This window comes from Medicago sativa, chromosome 1, assembly GCF_051527215.1.
Source record: "Medicago sativa cultivar Bolivia chromosome 1, Bolivia_mono, whole genome shotgun sequence".
Classification (NCBI taxonomy): Eukaryota; Viridiplantae; Streptophyta; class Magnoliopsida; order Fabales; family Fabaceae; genus Medicago; species Medicago sativa.
Genome location: NC_140749.1, coordinates 80,330,506 through 80,339,517, shown reverse-complemented (window position 1 = coordinate 80,339,517; position 9,012 = coordinate 80,330,506).

Here is a 9,012-nt window from a genome sequence, read left to right as displayed (position 1 = left end):
AGGATGAAGTGTGGATGCTTATGATGAATATGAGACATGAAATGAAATGGTTAGTAGCATAAGGCAATATCAAAAGAAATAAAGCAAGAAAGACACTATAACATAAAGGATGGAAAACAAGCCAAAATAAGGCAAAATGGGTGCAAACATGACTAAAACTTGTTCATAAAGTGCAAGGTTCATGTGACCTATAATTCTCACATTCCAATACACTTTTAAAGGTTTAGAATCAAGTTTTGGAATGGGAATTTAGGCAACATGACTAACTTGACATTTTTAGAAGCAAACCTAAGCACATTTACATTATTTATTTACATAGGTGACTTGTAAACTAGTAACCTATCAAGATTCACAATTATGCAAAAATATCAAACACAAACAGCAGCTAAAGCCCTATGAAATCAAGTGGTATAGGTCACCAATATTCATCAAAAAATTGGAATTGAAATCAAGCAAATTTCACAAGTTTTAACCAAAAAATATCACAAAAATAGCAAGAAAATCAACACATTATTTTTATCATTTTTTTTTTATATGCAAAAATCATCCCAAAACACTACCAAAATATCAAGAAGTGTATGTGAAAATCTTTTAGAATTTGTCAAGGATTTTTTAGACTTGAAAATGTACAAGAAACTCACAATTTGAACAAAAAAAACTAATAAAAGAATAAAAAATGCTATACCTATTTTTATCAAAGTTTACCACATAAAAGTATCACAAAATATTCAAGAGAAGTATCAAAAGCATATGGGAGATTTCATGGAATTTTAAGCATGAATAGAGGTGTTGAAAGTAAAAAAAGCGTCGAAAATAGTAAAAATAAGAGGAGATAGAAAATCTTGCAGAAAAACATGCCCAGGCCCAAGGTCATGCGTGGATCTGGATTATCCATCAGCTATACAACCATTGGATTGATCCAGGTCCAATTTTGACCAAGATCCAAGGGCTGACAACGCACAGTGCATAGTGAATCAACTCAAGCACGCATCAAGACCATACAGCTCATAACAAAACAGATCTAACGGTCTAAACATGAAGGAGCACAGAACGAACACAACACGTGCGCGCGTGGTATCAAAGGCATGGTATAAAGGCAGTTTTCAGAGAGAGAGAGACACACAATACACATACATTTCTCTCTCTAACGTAAGTTAGAGAGAGAAGCTCTGCAACATAAGTCTTCTTCTCCGATCTTCTTCCGGCGAGTTCAAACATGCCGGTACGGTGGTTCGCCGGTGGCGCCGCCGTACCGGTGTAGTTTTTCAAAGCTTTTCACATCTCTGAACTCGTCTTCTCCTCCTCTTTACGGTTTTGAAACTATTTTTTGAAAGGAAGGTTTAGATCGGAGTAGATCTATGATTTCTTTGTTCGGTTTTGAACTTTTTGAAACTTAGAGAAGAAGAAGAAGAAGAGATTTACCTCTGTTTGTTAGGAGAACGGAGATGAACTGCGACGGGAAAGCCTCGTGTTCTTCTGTTGACGGTGAGTTTCTGGATCTTCGTGTTTTCACCGAAGATAAATCGGTGAAAAGCTTCGTATTCTTCTTCTCCTGCTTCGTCTCTGTGAATTTGTTCGAACCGGTACTGATTCACTTCGATTCCTCTTCTTCTCACTATTCGTCCCTGTGATCGTTTAGATTCGCTACTTCGATAGTGAATTTGAGCTTGAATTGCAGGGAAGAAGGTTCGATGATGAGATTTTCTCAGAAAATCACTGAGAACCGACGTGAATTGAACAAACTTTCTTCGAAATTGGAACTGTTTTGATTAATTTTCTGTGAAATTCGTGTTGAATTCGTATGACTGATGATGAATTTTGTGAGAATCAGTGGAGAATTGAGGTTGAATTGTGATGGTTTTGTGGAATTTTGATGAAGATTGATACGGTTAGGGTTTGAAGTTCATATGTTCTTGATGAGTTTTCTGGAAATTTTTGTGTGTTTGATCTTTGTGATTTTGGAGAGAGATTGTGATTGTGTTTGTGAGTTGGCGTGTATTGAATGGGTGTGGCCTCTGTGGATTGATGAGATGGCTCCTTATATAGGCTGCCATGTGTGCTTGTGAGCCAGTGGCAAACTGCCACGTGTTTTGGACTAAAAAGGACCTGTTTGGACTTTGAGGACCTTTTTGCAATTTTCGAAAGTTAGAGGACCATTCTGCAAAACTTTGGACGAAAAAGGACTTAATTGCAATTGACTCAAAAGGACTTAAAAAAAAAAACTTAAAAAAAATTCGAAAATAAAAAAAACAGACTTAAAAGTAGAATTTAAAACTTAGGAGAAGGACTTGAATGCAAATTTTGGAAGTTTTGGACTTAAAAAAAAAACTAAAAATAAAATTGGAATAAAAATGGTAATTTGACTAAACGTAAAGTGAAACGATTAAAATTTGACAAAACGGACTAAAACGAACCAATGGCCTAAATGAGGTACTTTAAAGTAACCTCTCTCTGCCGAAATTTCGTGTGAAATGACCAAAATGCCCCTGGGGTTAAAACGACTGAAAATGACTCGGATACAAATTTTTAAATGGATTTTTTAATAGGGATTTGAAACAAAAGTTTATTTAAACCAATTTGAAGGACTCAGAGACAATTTTTAAGATTTAAACAGGGCTTTGACACTTGAAAAGACTAAAATGCCCCTAGGGGCAAAACTGACTCAAAACGACTTCTAATGCAATTTTTGAAATGGATTTTGACATGAAATTGAAATGAAGACTTATTCAAACTATTTGAAAGGACTCAAACAATTTTTCAAAGACTGAAAGAAATTTCGACATAGGAAATGACTAAAATACCCTTGCATGTGAATTTTGCAAATAATATTGAAATAAAATGCAGAGAAAGATGTAATTGATCAGAGACAGTTCAAATGACTTGAAATGCAAGAAAAGAAAATTTGAGCTAGTATTTTTAGGTCCAAAATTAGGGTATAACAGCTGCCCCTATTTAAGTTTCTTTGTCCGGAGAGTCAAGAGACGAAGTCTTAGAGTTGACGAGACGAAGATACTTAAATATTAACATTTGCACTGCTTTTGGACATAAAAATACGTTTTCAGATTTTCAAAAATATGAATGCCATGCAATATTTTGATTATGAATGCAAGACAGACAACTGGAGTCCATGGAACATGTCATGCCACTGGGGATTCAGGTGGACATTGACAGGGTGGACAACCCAGGGGATAGAAAAAGGGTACAAGCTGTTCTTTGGGTCGAACTAGCCACTTGACCAAGGAATACAAAATAAGAGATAGGTGCAAGCTGTTCTTGGGACCGAACTTGGCACTTGACCGGAAGCATAGACATATAGGCAGATACAAGCTGTTCTTTGGATCGAACTTGACACTTGATTGAAGATACAAACAGATAGGCAGACACAAACTGTTCTTTGGATCGAACTGGCTGTTTGGCTGGAGATATACACAAAAGGGTAGATACAAACTGTTCTTTGGATCGAACTTGCCGTTGGATTATCACCACATCATGTGGGTAGGTGCAAACTGTTCTTTTAGATCGAACTTGCCGTTTGACCGATAACAAAGCATAAGCTGGGTACAAACTGTTCTTTGGGTTGAACTTGTCGTTTGACCGGGAGCATAGGTATATAAGCAGGTACAAGTGGTTCTTTTTGGATCGAACCTGGCACTTGACCAGTAACAAGATACAATTTGAAAGTCTAGTTTAACAAGATACCAATTGAGGGTAAATTGTCATTGACTTGATTTGAGGGTAGACATGACCATTTTTGTTGGCCCAAAAGCAAATTGAGAGTAAATTGACATTGATTTGAATTGAAAGTTGACATTGAAAGAGAGATTGAGAATTGAGATTGAGCAGAGACATAGGCATAAACATTGGATTGAGAGTTGAAATTGAAAGAGACATTGGAAATTGGAATTGAATTGAGACATAGACATTGACATTTGGATTGGAGAGTTGCATTTGACATTGAAATTGGATTGGAATTGAATTGAAAACTGAAATTGGCATTGACATCGAGATTGGATATTGACATTGACATTGAATTGAAATTGGAGATTGACATTGACATTGTCATTGGATATTGACATTGACATTGACATTGAAATTGAAATTGAGATTGCTTCGAATTTGACAGTTGAAATTGAAATTGAGATTGGAAATTGCTTCGAATTGACATTGAATTGAATTTGAGATTGAGATTGCTTCGAATTTGACAGTTGACATGATTTGGAATTGAGATAGGAAAGTTGAGATTGCATCGAATTTGACAGTTGAAATTGAATTGAATTTGACATTGGGATTGGAATTGAAATTGAAATTGAATTTGACAGTTGACAGTTGGATATGCAACATGTATGTATGGTATAGCAAGATTATTGGATGCATGAGCACATAAAATGCATGATTATGCATGTATGAATGCTTGAAATGCATGATTGGCTTGTAGTTTGACAGAGGAATTTCACAGAGGTAGACAAGACATTGGAAGATTGGGCACGTGGTGGCTCGTGCTGCAACATATTCACAGGGGAAAACCTCTTTGGAGAGACCGTCGTTGAGAGACGCATCGAAACCATGGCTGAGGGCAATAAAACTTTGTAACGGAGGGATCCTTGGAAAGTTCTTGGATACAGGTCGCCGTCGTTAGGCGTGTCAGTGCTGGGTAAACATTGGATGTTCGCATCTGTGGTCAATGCTTTTCAATATTTCATTCTTTCATTCTTCATTTTCAAACCCCATTTTTGCCTGAACCGCCCTTTCGGGTTTTCGATTCACCGGGGAGTAACATTCTTTTCACTGCCCCATTTTTGCCTGAATTGCCTTCATAGGTTGTCAATTAGCGGGGTGCTCATTTTTGCCTAAGCCGCCCTTTCGGGTTTTCAACTTAGCGAGCTTTTCACTTTCATTTTTTCAATTTTTCATTTCCATTCTGTTTTTCATTCTTGCCATTGACCACAGATCATCCCGGGGGGTAACCTGCTTGTAACATGTATTGAAATAGACATTGGCATTCATTTATTCATGCATGTTTCATTGAAATGTACCTTATTGCTCAGGCTTGCTTTCAAAATAGACAGAAAAAGATTTTTCAATTTTCAAAAATGTTTGTTTCAGACATTGATATTATCAAATAGAAAGAAAATGTTTTGTATATAGCATTGAAAGTAGAAAGAAAAATAGAGTTTCAAACAATAGAAAGGCTCAAATTGATGTAGGAGAGTGAAAGTCAGCCAGAGGCATAACTCCACGGATTTACAAAGCTTGGAAAATGGTAATTTTATTGGTTGGTGATACATTGAACACGATGACCACTACATTTCATAGAAATTTTGAATTCACAAGCACAGAAGCTTCTGATGAAGATGATCCTTGACAGTCGCAGATGCCCCAAGGGGTGATGGTGATTTGCCAGATATAGTTACTTGTCTTTTATTGTCAACCTCATTTTTGCATGAACCGCCCTTTCGGGTTTTCGGCTCATCGAGGCGCTCATTCTTGCCTGAGTTGCGTACAATCTCAGCGAGCTTTTTCATATTCATTTTTTTTTTTTGCCCCTAACTTTTGCCTGGATCGCCCTTTCGGGTTTTCGATCCACCGGGTAGCGCATTTTTGCCTAGGCCGCCCTTTCGGGTTTTCGACCTACCACGCTGTTCTTTTCTTTCTAGACAAAGTATTTCTTGACTATATCGGCATTAACAGGATTTGGGAGTTCAACACCATCCATGTGTGTAAGAATCAAAGCACCACCAGAGAAAGCCTTCTTGACAACATAAGGTCCTTCGTAGTTAGGTGTCCACTTGCCCCTTGGGTCGGGTTGCTGACTTATCCTTCTTTTCAATACAAGTTCGCCTTCCTTGAATTCTCGAGGTCGGACTTTCTTATCAAAAGCATTCTTCATTCGCACTTGGTACAACTGTCCATGAGCCATAGCATTCATACGTTTTTCTTCAATCAGATTCAATTGATCATACCGACTTTGACACCATTCAGCCTCAGTTAATTTTTCTTCCATGATCACTCGAAGAGATGGAATCTCTACTTCCAGAGGGAGAACTGCTTCCATACCATATACCAAAGAGAAAGGAGTTGCCCCGGTGGAACTGCGCACTGTAGTACGGTAACCATGCAAGGCAAATGGTAGCATCTCATGCCAATCTTTGTAAGTAGTGACCATCTTCTGAACAATCTTCTTGATGTTCTTGTTAGCGGCCTCAACTGCACCATTCATCTGAGGTCTATAAGGAGAAGAGTTGTGATGTTCAATTTTGAATTCTTCACATAAAGCTTGCATCATGCTATTGTTCAGATTGGAGCCATTGTCAGTGATGATCTTGTTGGGAACACCATATCGACAGATGATGTTATTCTTGATAAACTTGACAACCACTTGCTTGGTCACATTTGCATAGGAAGCAGCTTCAAACCACTTGGTGAAATAGTCAATTGCCACTAGAATGAAACGATGTCCATTGGAAGCTTTTGGCTCAATTCTTCCGATCATATCGATGCCCCACATAGAGAAAGGCCATGGGGAAGATATAACATTGAGAGCGTGTGGAGGCACATGAATCTTGTCAGCATAGATTTGGCATTTGTGGCATCTCTTGGCATGTTTGTGGCAGTCACGCTCCATAGTTATCCAGTAATAGCCGGCTCTTAACAGTTTCCTCGACATAGTGTGGCCCGAAGCATGGGTCCCAAAAGTACCATCATGTACATCATGCATCAACTTCTCAGCTTCTTGTTTATCAACACATCTCAACAAGACCATGTCATAGTTCCTCTTGTATAGGATTTCTCCGTCCAGAAGGAATTTGCTAGCCCATCGCCTCAATGTCTTTTTATCCCTGTTGGAAGCATCAGGTGGATATTCATGATTCTGCAAGAATTGTTTGATGTTGTAATACCAAGGCTTTTTATCATTCACATCTCTATCAGCTTGATCTGGCATATTTTCAATAGTAAACACATGAGCGGGTCTATCAAGACGCTGCACCTTGATCACAGGAACATCATTCCAGTGATTCACACGAAACATGGAAGACAGAGTAGCAAGAGCGTCAGCCATCTGATTTTCATCCCGAGGGATGTGGTGCAGCTCAACCTTGGTAAAGTATGTCAACAGACGTCTTGCATAGTCACGGTATGAGATCAGCTTCTCATGATGACTCTCCCATTCACCCTTTATCTGATTAATAACAAGTGTAGAATCTCCATAGATGTCAAGGTGTTTGATTCTCAGGTCAAGAGCCTCTTCAATGCCCAAGATGCATGCTTCATACTCAGCTATGTTATTTGTGCATTCAAAAGTTATTCGAGCGGTGAAAGGAATGTGGTGCCCCTGCGGTGTTACAATGATGGCTCCAATTCCTTTACCATAAGCATTAACAGCACCATCGAACACCAATCCCCACTTGCTATTGGGATCTGGCCCTTCATTGATCAGTGGCTCTTCACAGTCTTTCGTTTTCAAATACATGATCTCTTCATCAGGGAAATCAAACTTAATTGGCTGGTAATCATCAAGAGGTTGATAAGCAAGATGCTCAGCAAGGACACTTCCTTTGATTGCTTTCTGAGCTTTGTACACAATATCATATTCAGACAATAACATTTGCCAACGTGCAATCCTTCCAGTAACGGCAGGTTTCTCAAAGATATACTTGATTGGATCCATTCGGGATATCAACCAAGTTGTATGATTCACCATATAATGACGCATGCGTTTGGCAGCCCAAGCTAAGGCACAACATGTCTTTTCAAGCATTGTATACCGAGTCTCACAGTCGGTGAACTTCTTGCTCAGATAGTAGATAGCATGCTCTTTCTTACCAGTCTCGTCTTGTTGACCGAGAACACAGCCCACTGAATCATCTAACACTGACAGATACATAATCAAAGGCCTTCCTTCCACCGGCGGGACAAGGATAGGTGGCTCCAACAGGTATTCTTTAATGCTATCAAAAGCTTCCTGACATTCATCATTCCATACAACAGGCTGATTCTTTCTGAGTAATTTGAAAATTGGACCACAAGTAGTAGTCATGTGAGATATGAATCTTGAAATATAATTCAGACGTCCGAGGAAACCTCTGACTTGCTTCTCAGTTTGAGGGGCTGGCATCTCTCTGATAGCTCGAACTTTGTCAGGATCAACTTCAATGCCTCTTTGGCTGACAATGAAGCCTAGCAACTTTCCAGATCTCACACCAAATGTGCACTTATTAGGATTCAACCGCAGCTTGTACTTTCTTAGTCTTTCAAACATCTTTTTCAAATACACAACATGCTGCTCTTCATCACTTGACTTCACAATCATATCATCAACATATACTTCAATCTCTTTGTGAATCATGTCATGAAACAGAGTGGTCATACCCCTTTGATAGGTGGCACCAGCGTTTATCAAGCTGAACGACATCACTTTATAACAGAATGTTCCCCACGGAGTGATGAAGGACGTCTTTTCTCTATCTTCAGGTGACATTCGTATCTGGTTGTAGCCAGAGAAACCATCCATAAAAGAGAACACTTTGGATTGAGCAGTACTGTCAACAAGCACATCAATATGAGGCAATGAGAAGTTATCTTTTGGACTGGCTTTGTTCAGATCTCTGTAGTCAACACACATTCGGACTTTCCCATCTTTCTTTGGCACTGGTACAATGTTGGCAATCCACTCAGGATATTCAGCTGTCATGAGGAAACCCGCATCAATTTGCTTTTGTACTTCAGCCTTGATCTTTAGAGCCATGTCTGGACGAGACCTTCTCAATTTCTGTTTGACAGGAGGACATTCAGGTCTTGTCGGTATCCGATGTTCCACAATCTTGGGATCTAGACCCGGCATATCTTCATAAGACCATGCAAAGACATCTGGATAATCATGGAGAAGCTGAGTGATCTTCTTTTTCACTTCTGGCTCAAGTGCAGCACCGATCTTGATCTCTCGCTTGTTCTCCTCGGTGCCCAGGTTGATGAGTTCAATCTCTTCCTGGTGAGGCTGAATGGCTCTTCTTTCTT